Raw genomic sequence first — 13,396 nt, forward strand, 5'->3', positions numbered from 1 at the left:
GTACCAAGTTTAAAATAATATTTTTCGTCCTGTCTTGAGTACCTAGAATTATCGTCGTGTCGCGTAGGTGCTACGTCGTAGAGCTATGCTACGTAAATCATTACTGCCAAGCAACTATACGACACAAGATTATGATTTAATCAATTACCAGAACCCGGAAGTAGAGTGCGGTACAAGCAAAATGAATGAATGTTAAAGTAACAAAGTATTGTAAGGTAAAACCTTTTTGATTTCCCCAGAGTTTCGCTGGATTGATTTTAAAAAACCTATCAAAATACGTTTGGGTGTACGAAACCGTTAAAATCAGGTAATTACTCTCCGGGATTTCTCTTCTTATTTTATTTTTGGAAACATGACTCTTAGGTGTACAATTTTTATAACCATCAACATACCATCGGATATGTGATATCTATGAAACCGATTCGGTAGTTAAAATTTGTGAAGAGTTCGTTTGTGAACAATGGTTTCAAGTGTCACAAAGGGCGCGAAGACTAAACGAATAGAGGCTTCAGAGAGCGTGGGGCGGGCGGGGGCGGGGAGCGAGCGGGGCGATCGGCGCCCAGAGCTAAACGCGCGATTGCGGCGGGCGAACGCCGCGACAACCCCAGCTACCCGCCGGCACATCTCAAAGAGAAAATCACAACTAGTGAAAATTCTGTGTGAAAAAATGCCAGTTGATTAGTTCTGTGAATAGCGCGTGGTCTAGACGCCTGTTGCGTTCGCCTCTACCGTTTCCCGCCATCTCTAACTCCTTAGAACTTGCCAGGCCGCACCTTTTTGGGATTTCGTCGATAATTTTGAGGTGAGCACAATTTTCTTTTGTTGTTACTTGATAAGTTAAAGCCGAGCTGCCTTTGATATCAAACGCAGCGAGATTGAGTCGCTCGGAAAATTACTCATTATGTAATGCTTGAAAAGTTTTAGTTCGCTCGTAACTTTTGAACTAACGGAAACCGTTGCGGTTTCAGTGTTTGTCTGGACTAAAAATATATTTTTAGTCTAGAAAATGGTATTTTTTAAATTAAAATATAATGAAAATGACGTCTAAAAATAGTTTTAATACCTTTGTCTTGGCCTTGATTGTTTGGCTAAGCTAAGATTCAAACTAGGTATTGAAAAATATAAAAAAAATAATGTCTCCTAATTTAAAGGTAATAATTACAGCAAAAATAGTTTTTATGTTGGTTATGTAGTAATAAGTGCATATGTGCGTAAAATCTGTTAAACCTTCGAATATGTATTAAAAAAATAGATCTGTTTAAATAAAATTTATCCTAATTCAAACCCAAATTCCCTAATTCAAAATTGACACTATGCATTTCTTAAAGAAATATATTTATTATACATTAAAAATCTTGCCTAGTCAGATTTAGATGTAACTAATGCATAAATAACTAAGATGGTCTTGAGTTCTAATTACTCCATCGTAGAGATACGAAACCTTATTAAATTAATCTGTAAGCGACTGGGTAAAGCATATTTCGTTGCTAGGAGGGTTATCTCGAATGAGATTAGACCTTTGTAGGAGCTCGTTAAAACTTCGCGATACCCTACACATTGCGTGACATTATATAAATCGCGAACAAAGAAACTTGGAGATGGTAGAACCCTTTGTGGTTCGATTCCGGAGGCACCGCCACACCTATTTCTGCGTAATAGCAGCAGGATTAGGCGCTGCTGTGTTCTGGTTTGGAGGGTGTGGTAAGGGAGACCTACATACTTTTCCGAGGCGTTCCAGATTAGTCCTCAGGAGTAGCGGCGCATCTGTGGCCGACCTCAGGTAGGAATATCTAATCCTATCAGGGGTTGATTACACATGCCCATGAGCATTGGCCGCTTATCTTAAGGTGGAAAGCATACTCGTTTGTACGCAAACTTCTAATATAATAAATAAAAAAACATTGTAAAGACAAGAATAAATTATTCCATCCGGTCATCATATTGCGCTATTATTCAAACGAAGCCGTTAATGGCGTTAACTTTCTTTTGTTGTCAGCACCGAAAAAGTCTGAGAACAGACTGAGCGGGATTAAAAAGGAATTTGCATAATATGACTGTATCTTGACAAAAAAATCCGTGTTTTTGAAAATGCTTTCAAGCTCATTTTAGTCGCAATTCCGGATTACATTTAAAGATATGTTATAACGATTGAGTTGTCTTTTTTATGTGATCCCGTCATGACATCACCCACACGTATTTTTCTTTATTATATAGGTAGTGTTAAGTGTTGCTTTGTTCTGGGTTGAAGGGTGTGGTGAGGTAAAAACGAAACAGTCCAACTTAGAATTACCGTATCTATGGCTAAGTTTAGACGGGGCCCTATTCCATTTATTGTTCTAATTCTATTAATAGCTTATCACAAATGTCCAAAGGCATCAGTAGTAGTAGACCACTTACCATCAGGTGGATTACTTGTTAGATTGCTACTAAAATGACTTAAAAATGGAAAATAGAATACACGTTTATTTTACCGACTACTATGTACGAGTAGTTACGTATGTGCTTGGACATATGTAATAAGATTCAAATAGTATTGGTTTCCGCAATCGATCACAGTTGCTAAGTTAGGAGTTCCGCCCCAGAGGACTGAGTTAGAACGAGGTATCGACTTCCACATTCTTATCCAGATACAGCATAGATAGTAACACTTACATAAAACTACATAGAGATATGCTCTTATATTATATGAACAGGCAACGCCACAGTTTTTCTGGTGTAATAAAGGAGACACATTCAACCACAAGGCGTTCCAGCTTAGTCCAGGTAGCAACACATCTGTGGCGGCTCAGTAGGATCGCAGTAGGACTATCATTTTATCTGGGGTTGATTATGGATGTCCATGGGTAGTATCCACTACCATTAGGTTTAATGCAGTCAACCTGATGGCAAGTGGATACGGCTCGTCTGCTAGTCATATATTACACAAAAGATAGTAATACAGTACTTAGACAAAACCACGAAGAGATATAGTACCTACCTCAAAATATAGTGAAGTATATCTGCAAATACGTTATGACAGTTAAGTAATAACTGACGGTACAATTTGAGATTGATTTACGTAACTAGAAAACCGCTTCGCAAACTGTAGCTTATAGTTACGTAAGATTTTTGGGATTAGATGAGACTTCGAAAAGCTCTTTCCTCTTTTACATTCGCTGTATATATTTTAGTTGTTTGATCAGGGATAGTAAATCTTAACATAATACTGCGAAGAAATAATTGAGATTGATTCCAGATTGCAAATAAAAGGTTTAATTTATTTTAAGACGATTGAATAGTACCAAAAAGTTCGTATTTTTTGTAAAGGTTTCCAAATAATGTTTAAATTCAAATATAGAATATAAATAAGATATTAAATTACCACTTTTTGGATGGACCACCACCACCGCCCCACATATTTCTGCCTAGTAACAGCCGTATTAAGCGCTGCTTGAAGGATGTTAAAAGGGTGTTCCAATTTAGTCCTCAAACGTATCAACACTCTGTGGCCAGGTTCTGGTAAGAATTGAATCTTGTCTAGGGTCGATTACAGATGGCTATGGATGGCGGTAGCTACTTACATCAGATGGACTGCATGCTCACTTGCAATGCTACATGCTACAAAATTCGCCAGAGTGACGTTAACTAAGTCGACAGCTTTGCACTTCCAACTTTGTAAGCTGAAATGGGTAAAAATGCTTAATTTGCATTACTTGTTTACTGCCGACTTTTATAACTCACTCCTTGATGCCCGATACTGTAGTAAAAAACGTCACGAAATGCTTTTGAAACTTTTTAATTTCACTTTTTATAGCTCGCGATACGGTTTTATATCTCACACTATTCGTGCTTGAATTTTAAACAAACAAAGTTGTTTTTAACGAGCGAATTTGGCCTCGTTGTTGACTCACGGGGAATGACAAGTGACGTGGATTTTATTTACGTATGTTTTACGTGTGTAAAATGGAAATACGAGGTTATATTTATTTTGTGTACGAGTACTAGGGAATATGTTTGACAACGAGTGATAACTTAGTGGCTAGTCATTCGGCTTTTTGAATCGAAATTTTGTGTTATAAATTATATAATACTTGCTTTAAGGTTACGTCAAACTAAGTCCGTTTATATCTACGACATCGAACGTGTCAAAAATGGGTAATTACAAACAAAATCCAATATTTTGTACAATGTTTTGAGCAGTGAGAAATGCTTAAAAAAGAAATTAGATAATATTTTCCAAGAAAACTTTTAAAGCTTAAAAATCAGTTTTGACTAATTTGAGATAGTTAATTATAACAGCATTGTTAAGCGCTGCAGTGATCCGTTCTACGAGGTGTGGTCAAGACTTGATTATTTGAGACGTTTTCATTGTCCTCCGAGTTGGCCGACCTCAGGTAGCAATCTAATCTTATCTGGTCTACTTTAGGTAGTTTCTAGCCATTACCGTCAGGTGGACTACATACTAATTGCTGTTACTTCATTATTATAAAAACGCTTTTAACTGTCATCGGTTCAACAGCCGCAGTCTTTACTCCAAATCAGGTATGCGGTTTGTCATGTTAATGTCTGCGAGAATTAAACCATTCGGTTGCGTAAATTTGTGATTAGAGTTTCCCATTCTGTCAAACCAATTATCTATACTTCTATACTAATATTATAAGGAGGAAAACTTTGTTTGTTTGTTTGATTGTAATGAATAGGCTAAAAAACTACTGGACCGATTGTAAAAATTCTTTCACCATTCGAAAGCTAAATTATCCATGAGTAACATAGGCTATATTTTATATGAAATATATTTGATAAATAGATTTTGAGGCGGCACAAAGTTTGCCGGGTCAGCTAGTGTATTATAATTTAATCAAAATGATTTTTAACTTTTGCACGACTCATGATGCGAAGCATCAGAGAGTGCTTTACGATCGAAAAAATTTTTTCGCTTCATTTTGGCGACTATTTTTATTATTATAGCATTGATAGTTCACGGAATCAAGATATTTTGCATACTATTGTCGAGATAATTTAATGGAGTTTAATTCCATACTTTTTAAAAATTGATTTACTGCAATAGAATTGGAAAAAAACACCAAAATTTCCTGTCCGTCATGTGTGAAACCTGAAAACACTGTAACTTGTGAAAAAATCCATCATTTGAGTTATTTTTTTTTTTTAATTCTAATCGACGATTGTAGGTCACTGAATGCGAATGATTAATTAATTCAGTGTCGTTTAATTGCAATTAATAAAAAACGAAAACTACAAGACTGTATATCTATAGATATTATGTACATTTATTCCACCAGGGGCGCTTGTGCAGTACCTTCTTCCTACTACAGCTGTTTTTTCGGCAATTAATTTTGAACGGTTTAAGTTTTTTTTTTTTTTTATATTTCATAATTAAATGAGCATTATGAGTCGTGCACTTTTGGATTTTCCAAACTTTTTAGTTAATACGGTGGAATAAAATGATGCAGAAAATATCGTGTTCATTTCAGGAGTGAATTCCTAAAAATGGGGTGCATACGATTTTTATAATCGAGGGGTTCTTGTTATCGTTACTTGTCATCTAAACACGATTAATCTTTGCCTTAATTAAGTTTATAGATAAGGAAATAGATATAGATATGGATTAATTTTAGATAAAAAAAATGGGACGATGGAATATAAAAAGGTTATAAGTAAAATTTCAAATCTTAGGTCGATATTTTTTAGAAAATAATGTTTACGGGTATTTAAAATCCATAAAAAAATATTCTCTTCCAAAAATTCTGTTTGAAATATTAAACAAACAGCTCTTGGGTTGAAAAGCACGAGTGTGTTTCCAAATTTAGGCATTTAAATTTCTTTGAAAAAGATATTTTGCATAACTCTTTGTTACATTTAAGAAAAATGGCAGCTAGCCAAACGTGTGCAAAAAAGTATAAACCTTTGTTAAAATGTAGTGTGCTTAAGAAATTTTCAAAAAGTATTAAAGCTTAATGCTATTAAGTAAAGGTTCCTAAATGCCGTTAATAACAGTATTATATTTCTTCTATAAAGATGGACTCAATGCCCCAAGTTACTATTAATTAGAAGCCTTAGAAATGTTTCACCCTGGATGCACCACTGCTGCACCTATTGGCCAAATAAATATTGTTAAGCGCTGCTATGGGTATGACAAGGGAGACATACATTTTTGTATAATCTGGAAGTAGCAGACTAGCATGCAATCCAGTAGCTACTGCTGCCCATGGACACCTGCAATCAATCCCAGACAAGGCCAAACTCCTACCTGATGTCGGTCCCTATGCGCTACCTCTGAGGACTAAGCTTGAATGCCTCGGAAAAGTATGACCTTACCACACTCTTCAAACCAGCAAAAAGCCACCTCCATTTTTATTCTAAGCATTTTATATTTAACCATTCATGTTAGAGCCTTCACAAGTCGATGTTATATATACGGATTATAATAAAGGTTTTGACAGGATTTAACATGATCCTCTTACGGAAAGTTCAGATCGCCGGGATAAGGGGAATTCTTTTCAGATGGATCGCCTCTTATACTCTGAATGGAAGTCAAACTGTACTGCTCGAGAGGTATTTAAAAATTTTTGACGTTGGTCCTTCCATCTATGATATTATTGTTCGGCTCATTACTATCCCACCGCTGGGCACGAGTTTTCTCTCCTAGTGAGGAAGATTTACGCTATAGTCTACCGCGCAGCCAAAATGTAGATTGGTTGATTTCACACACCTTTGAAACCTTTCCTTTTAAACTTTTTTGGCAGTGAGAGATATAGTGACCCCGGCGGTCCTGACAGTCTAGAATAGTCTAGATGACCATGCCCATGGAACGGTCTGGCTCGAATAGTCTCAGTTCGAAGCTTGTTTGCGTACAAAATGTTGAGAAAATTTCGATAGCGTCATTCAGAAACGTGGTGCCATCTATTAACGAGTTGCGCGAAGTCGCCACAAACTCTCACCCATACAATTTTCTTCACGATGTCGCTATGATGTTGCTCATATATTATCTGAATGTCGCCCGTATGTTACCTACCTTATGCAACTTGTTGTAATAATATGTAAAAATATAAATGAAAAATCCTTTGTCCGTACAAGTGGCTTGTCATACTCCTGTAAGACATTCTTTTAAGGTTTAAGCTACATAACCTAAAAGTTAATAAAGAAATTTTATTCTGTTATTACGTCCGTATTACACTTTATCCCGAAAGTTTAATATCTTTAAGAATGAGATTAGCAGACAATTATTAGGTTCTTTTTGTACACAAAAGCGTCAAAGCCTCTCTTCTCTGTTAAGTTTTAGCGTAATTAAAGTATAATTTCTTTTATATTTCCGAATTTCTGTTTAATAACATACTCTATGATATATTGAAGTATCTGATTGTATTTTCTTATTCACATATAAAAGTATATAGGACCCACATACTTAATTTTTTTTTTGTCTGATTGTCCGTGTGAATGTCTTTGAGTTTGTTCCGGGTAAACTCCGAAGCGCTTGGACTAATTTTGACGAAAGTTTCACTGGAATTTAAGTGGTATTATAAGTAGCAACTTTGACTACTTTTAGTTTTTAAAAAGAATTAGGGTTCCGCGCAAAAATTTTAAACATATTATTCCAATAAAATGTTCTGAGTATACACTTTTAAAAGCTGGTAAAACCGCGTTAAGACTCGTTATATAAATAATATACAGCATAGGAGGACAAACAGAAAAATAAATAACGAAGGCTGTACGGTACGAGACCCGGCCGAGGGGTAATCATTTCTATGTAAATAATATATGAGGGCCGAAAATCCCCGCAATTAAAGCTCAAAGTACCATTCCGCTTCCCATATTACTTTTGTATATCAAATGTATAAATAATACACGGTCAAGTATCCGAATATATTCCGTGTTAGATGTGATCGTTTTGCTACCTGGTTTTACATGTTATTAAACCAACTACTTAATTGGAACTACTGTCAGAACTATTGATAGACTAGTTGAAATCATATCTAAGAGTTACCTCTTGGAGTAAGGCTTTAGATCTAGGGGTATAGCCCATCACGCTAGCTAAGTGAATTAGTAAATGTTACACATTTATGAGCATTTTATTTTAAGAACTCTTAGGCCTATATGTTTCCTCATGATGTGTTTCTTCGCTGTTACCGATGTTTCTATTACATTCCCACTGTTGGGTACGGGTTTCGAACCTTGATTGAGAGGCCTAGTTTCACCACATATAATTTTCCGACGTCATGCGTAGTATGGATTAATTATCACTTGCTTTACTGAACAACTTCGTGAACACTCCCACTTGCCTGGCAGTTGACTAACATTTAATAAAACCTTGTTGCCCAGCGGGAAAGACTACGACCTAAGTCTTTCTCATTCTGAGAAAGTACTTCATCGTCAATACATTATAGTCTCACTGCTAGCTGCCTCCTCGGGACATGAATATCAACGTCTAAAAATCTATAGTATGTTCCGTATATATTATTTGCTTTGAGGAAACCAATTACATCTTGTATCATAGGCACGGGTTGTTATTTCAGGAACTAACGGCGGTTGTAAGCACAAATATGAAGTCCATCGAGCCGTGTAATGGGCAATTTCCGTTAGCCATTAACGAAAGGAACACATTTCTCTACAAGCTTTACACGTTTGGGCTAACAGTAGTTTTATTAAGAACTGTTCTGTTCCGCTTTGAAGGGTGTGGTAAGAGAGACTTTTTAGAGAGAGACTTAGCTTTTACCCGCGGCTTTGCTCGTGGTCAAAGGTTTTTATCTGTCTCTCTGGAACGGCAATTTTTTTCGGGATTAAAGATATCCCATTACCTATGGTCACATTATTTGAGCCACTGACAACGTGTATACATAATTTCATACAAACTCACATTCGCATTTATAATATTAGTTAGGATAATTTAATATATTAATCCTTCAATATTTAAAAAAAAATCGTTTACGCGTAAAAAAGTATTTAAAAAAAAAATATATTCTCTCTTTACTTTTTGCATAGCGCTAGCGCTATCATGTTTTCTGGTCACGTGCCTTTGCACAGAAATCGATGTTTCGCTAAAATTGTCTCCGCGACAGACGAACCTACGAAGCGAACCATACTATTACCCTGATGATGTTACTGACTGCTTGGAGATGATATACTAACGACTTCCGAAACAAACGAAATATACAAAATGCGACTATTTTTATAAGATTGAAATAGCAAAAGAGCATGCAGGCCACTTGATGGTCAGTCGCATCTATGCCACCCATTGACATCTGTGACCCACTCCAATAACAATAAGGATTCTATCTAAAGCTTTCAATAAGGATTCTATCTAAAGGAAGTTAAATTTTGATTCTACTCATAGGATAATACATAAGCTTATTCCAAAAAAGCAAGAATGAAAATAAATATACACACAGACAGCCGTCCGAGTTACTTCAATACCGGGACCGGACTGAAAATCAGTGTCGTGAACCATGTTTTCGCGACTTACGCTGAGTTCCGGTAACCTTTTTGCGAGCTTTGCCTGCAGCACGGTATGCAAAACATTGTCCGTAAAATAGTAGGTATATTAATAAGTCGAAATTTTTATTATTTTTTTTTGTGTTTTTATGTGATTTTGTATTTTGCCATAATGATTGCTGTAGTCCTTGTTTTCGTGAATAAACGTTGTTATTATTATTATTATTATTAAAGCCGATCATAGATGCGCTGTCACTCCTAGGGAATAAAATAGTCTCCTCATATGTAAGTAAGCCGGCGTTCTTCAACGGCAAAGGCAAGAACTGTTCCATAAAAAATAATGTTTATTAAAAATTCCTCGCCGAATACATTTTCCACGAATGAAATTTGGAAGAATTTGTTAACATGATTGGCTAACGATATTCTATACGGCGTCTATTTCGTCAGACAAAATAAAGCCCAATCGCTCGGTAAACAACAATTCAAAGGATGCTGCCACGAGATTTAAATAGTAATTTGTGCAAAATGGAAAAATAAATGGAGCCGCTTAAGGGAATCCTCCGAGCGAGATCGATTGCGAAATTGTTTTTACCGCGAGCTCCTTTCCTCAATTTGTTCATTTCGTTCATTCTGTTGATATTTTCGTTCACTTTATAATTCAATCTTATACATAAATTTATTTTACGACATGAGATATTTTTCGTTGCGTTGTTTCTTCTTGTTTATTGCAAATTAAATGAGAATTCGTGGTAAATGAATAAAGAATTTCGAGCTAAATATTGTAATTTATTTCCTTATGAAAAAGCAGTAGGTACAACCTCTCCATTTTGTTTCCCTAATTGTCTAATATCTGATAGATTTTTTTAGATATTTTCTGTTTTTTTTTCCTATATACAACAGTATATAATAATTGAAGTACCAGCAGGACCAAATAAGAGAAAAGTGACAACATCATATACATTAATACAAATCGTAGGAAGTCTTTGCCGACAGGCACGCCGAAATACGAGATATTTTGTAAAAGTGAATACGGAAATTTCGAAATAAAGGGCTGTATTATTATTAATTTTAGTACCTACTCAATATACTGACTGAACTAATACATGAGCGATATTCCCTCGCCAACGTTCACCGACGATACTCGGCGACGGTCGCAGACAACTGTAGGCGACTGTCCGGACTCCGGGTAGAGGACTCCGGTTGCGTTCCTTTGGAGATCCCGGAGCCCTCTACGCAGCGCCGAGGACGGCCACCGGGAGGGTTTTAGTGCGGTAAAAATCCCACATAACCCTGCGTCGCTCCCACGGCGCCGGGTACCTTTTGAAGGTTTCCCCCTCGTAAACAAAAAAAAGGCGACTGTCGCCGATTCGATCTTCTCGTGTTACTTCTCTTAGAGTAAATGTTGCCTTGAGCATTTTAAATTAACTTAACTATCGCTATAATTAACAAAACAATCAATACTATGTCAAACATGATGGCTTAGCAGTAAAGTTAATTAGTTTTAATAACGTCTATAATTAACAGTCATGTGGTGTGGTATATCAATATCATAAGTAATAATATTCACTTTAATTATTAATGTACCGTGAGTTACTATTGTATCGACCCTAATTTACTTTGTTAGTATAATAGGTAATAGGAACTTTAAGTATGTTATCAACGTGCGCTATATGAATTTCCTATCGCAGATTGCATCTCAAACGGGCGTTTTTTCATTTTCATTGGTGTCTGTTTTAGAGATAAATGTAAACATAGGGTACTATTACTTTAGAAATACTTCATCTATAAGCGAAAACCCGTGTCATGTGTAGTGTCACAGGATAGTCTGTCTGACAGTAAAGTATATTTACGCTGCTAGATAAAAATAAAACGTTTTATCACTATCACACAAAAATCATAATTTTATATAATAACCACATATTTGTATATAGGCAATCAGGTTGGCATCCTTTAAAGAATTTCTCTTTTGTTTCTCAATTTTAGTCAGTTTGTCGACTTCCCGACATCAATTAATATCATCAAATCCTCAATGATTTTATTATAATCATATTTAAATTTTGATAACTAAGCCAATACAAGTTTATCAAAATAAAATTGTAAATAGATATTTCGATTATAATAATAATCATTGTTACATCTTCTCATTCGAAATAAGCCAATACTAGTTTATCAAAAAAAAAGGCAAACAAAATTGTAAATAGATATTGTTGTATTAGTTGAAACACAATTTTGTACTTTATTACTTCCTTTATTTATTAGGCCTGAATTATACATTACACGTTCTTACCGAACTTCTAATCCTTTTTACTTCCGCCATCTTATATCCTCTTGTTCCAGCTCCCTTTCAGTGTTGCTAGCTCTCTTCTACCTGTCATGTTCCATTCTTCCAACAGATATTTTGATTATAATAATAATCATTCTTACATTTTCTCAACATAATTATTAGTTTAGGCGCGCACGTAAGCAGTAACGCGTGTAACTATACATTATAACAAGTCCAATTTGCCAACTTGGAATAATACCGGTGGGGATGATCCACCCTTCTGGTTACTACGAGAAGCTTTCATCCCTTAGCTAGAGCGTATTTACGTTATATTACTTGAACAAACACCTCGTTCTCCGTTCCTAGGTTTATTTTGAAACTACTTTATTTGGTTTAACTTATGTAACACGGTCATGAATTTATATGAATTTATTGAAGCAGTCAACTAGTATGTGGGATTTGTAGTAACAAAATCTTTATTTATAAAAAATAATTATTTATAAAAAATAAAGATTTTGTGTGTTATTCCAAAAGTACTGATTGGCTTGGACTTTGTCACGTTGCATAAGAGTATTGAAGTCCTTTTCTGTACTACGTGCAGAAAAAGACAGAACTTGTATTTGATCCCCTCATAATTAATATCAGACAGCTACAGCGGAGAGTGACAGGATTTAGGGGATTTTTCCTATGACGCATTTCATGCTCATCAACCTTTTTATAGTTTTTTTCCTGTCATGCATGCGGGTAGGACACACGTGTGCAGCCTTTCGTGACAGGAAAAAGTTAATGAAATAAAATACATATATATTTATTTTGTTTGGCCAACGGCGGCACTTACAAATTGTCAGTTACAATATTTTCTTAAACTACTACCGGATCGGAACGCGACCTCTACTGAGAAGATCCGGTAAGAAACTCAGTGGGTTTGTCTTTTTTAAATTTTAAAAATAATTATACTCTTTTTCATTTTTTTAAATGCCATTATTTTTACATATAATTATATTACATACACATTACATTACATACCCATTACATTATATTATTTTTACAATAACTGTATTATAGTCGAAATTCGGATATATCATCATACAAAAAACAAAACCTTCACTGTGATCTCTTAAATACATAATATTAAATCGCTATTTGTATCAAAACAATGAAATCAGTACCAGTTTAATATTTAGGCGATGATTAGATGTATCAATATACCAATTTCATCAAAATCGGGATCGGCTAATAATTTTATCCGGAACCAGGTCAATCAATATTTATTTACCGTACATATACACCTAACTACAGCGGGGCTCTGTACGATCGTCCCCTAATAACGAGCAACGAGTATTTTGACAAAAAAATACAACCGACTTCTATGTCACTACAAACATAGATAAGTATGGATATCTCATCGCCTTGTAATTGAAGGAAGCCATTAAATCACTTAAACAGCTGACAATTCTGTCAGCCGTTTAATGACTATCATGGTGTAATTTACGCGGAATTATTTACGCAGAACTATGCCGACATGCGCAATTAAGACACGAAATCGAAGAAAAAGTGCGAAGAAATATCATTTCATTCGTAAATGATCTAAAAACTACATTTATTTTAATATTTTTCAAACACGAAAATAATTGACAGTGACATTTGACAAAAGGTTACATTTTCTTGTTAGGAACGAGAAATCTTTACTAATCTATGACTACAAAG

General features: G+C 35.3%; 1 protein-coding gene across 2 annotated transcripts in view; it reads left to right on the forward strand.

Annotated features, from left to right (window-relative positions):
* The first annotated feature begins 578 nt into the window (after positions 1-578).
* Positions 579-13,396, forward strand: part of LOC140753304 (uncharacterized) — a 144,854-nt gene continuing 132,036 nt past the window's right edge. For both annotated transcript variants that reach the window (XM_073087810.1, XM_073087813.1), the window contains exon 1: positions 579-802. The gene's annotated coding sequence lies outside the window, so the exon portion shown is untranslated. The remainder of the gene's footprint in view (positions 803-13,396) is intronic.

This window comes from Epargyreus clarus, unplaced genomic scaffold (genome assembly GCF_041222505.1).
Source record: "Epargyreus clarus isolate Ecla_fem2 unplaced genomic scaffold, WU_Ecla_fem_2.2 ptg000026l, whole genome shotgun sequence".
NCBI lineage: Eukaryota > Metazoa > Arthropoda > Insecta > Lepidoptera > Hesperiidae > Epargyreus > Epargyreus clarus.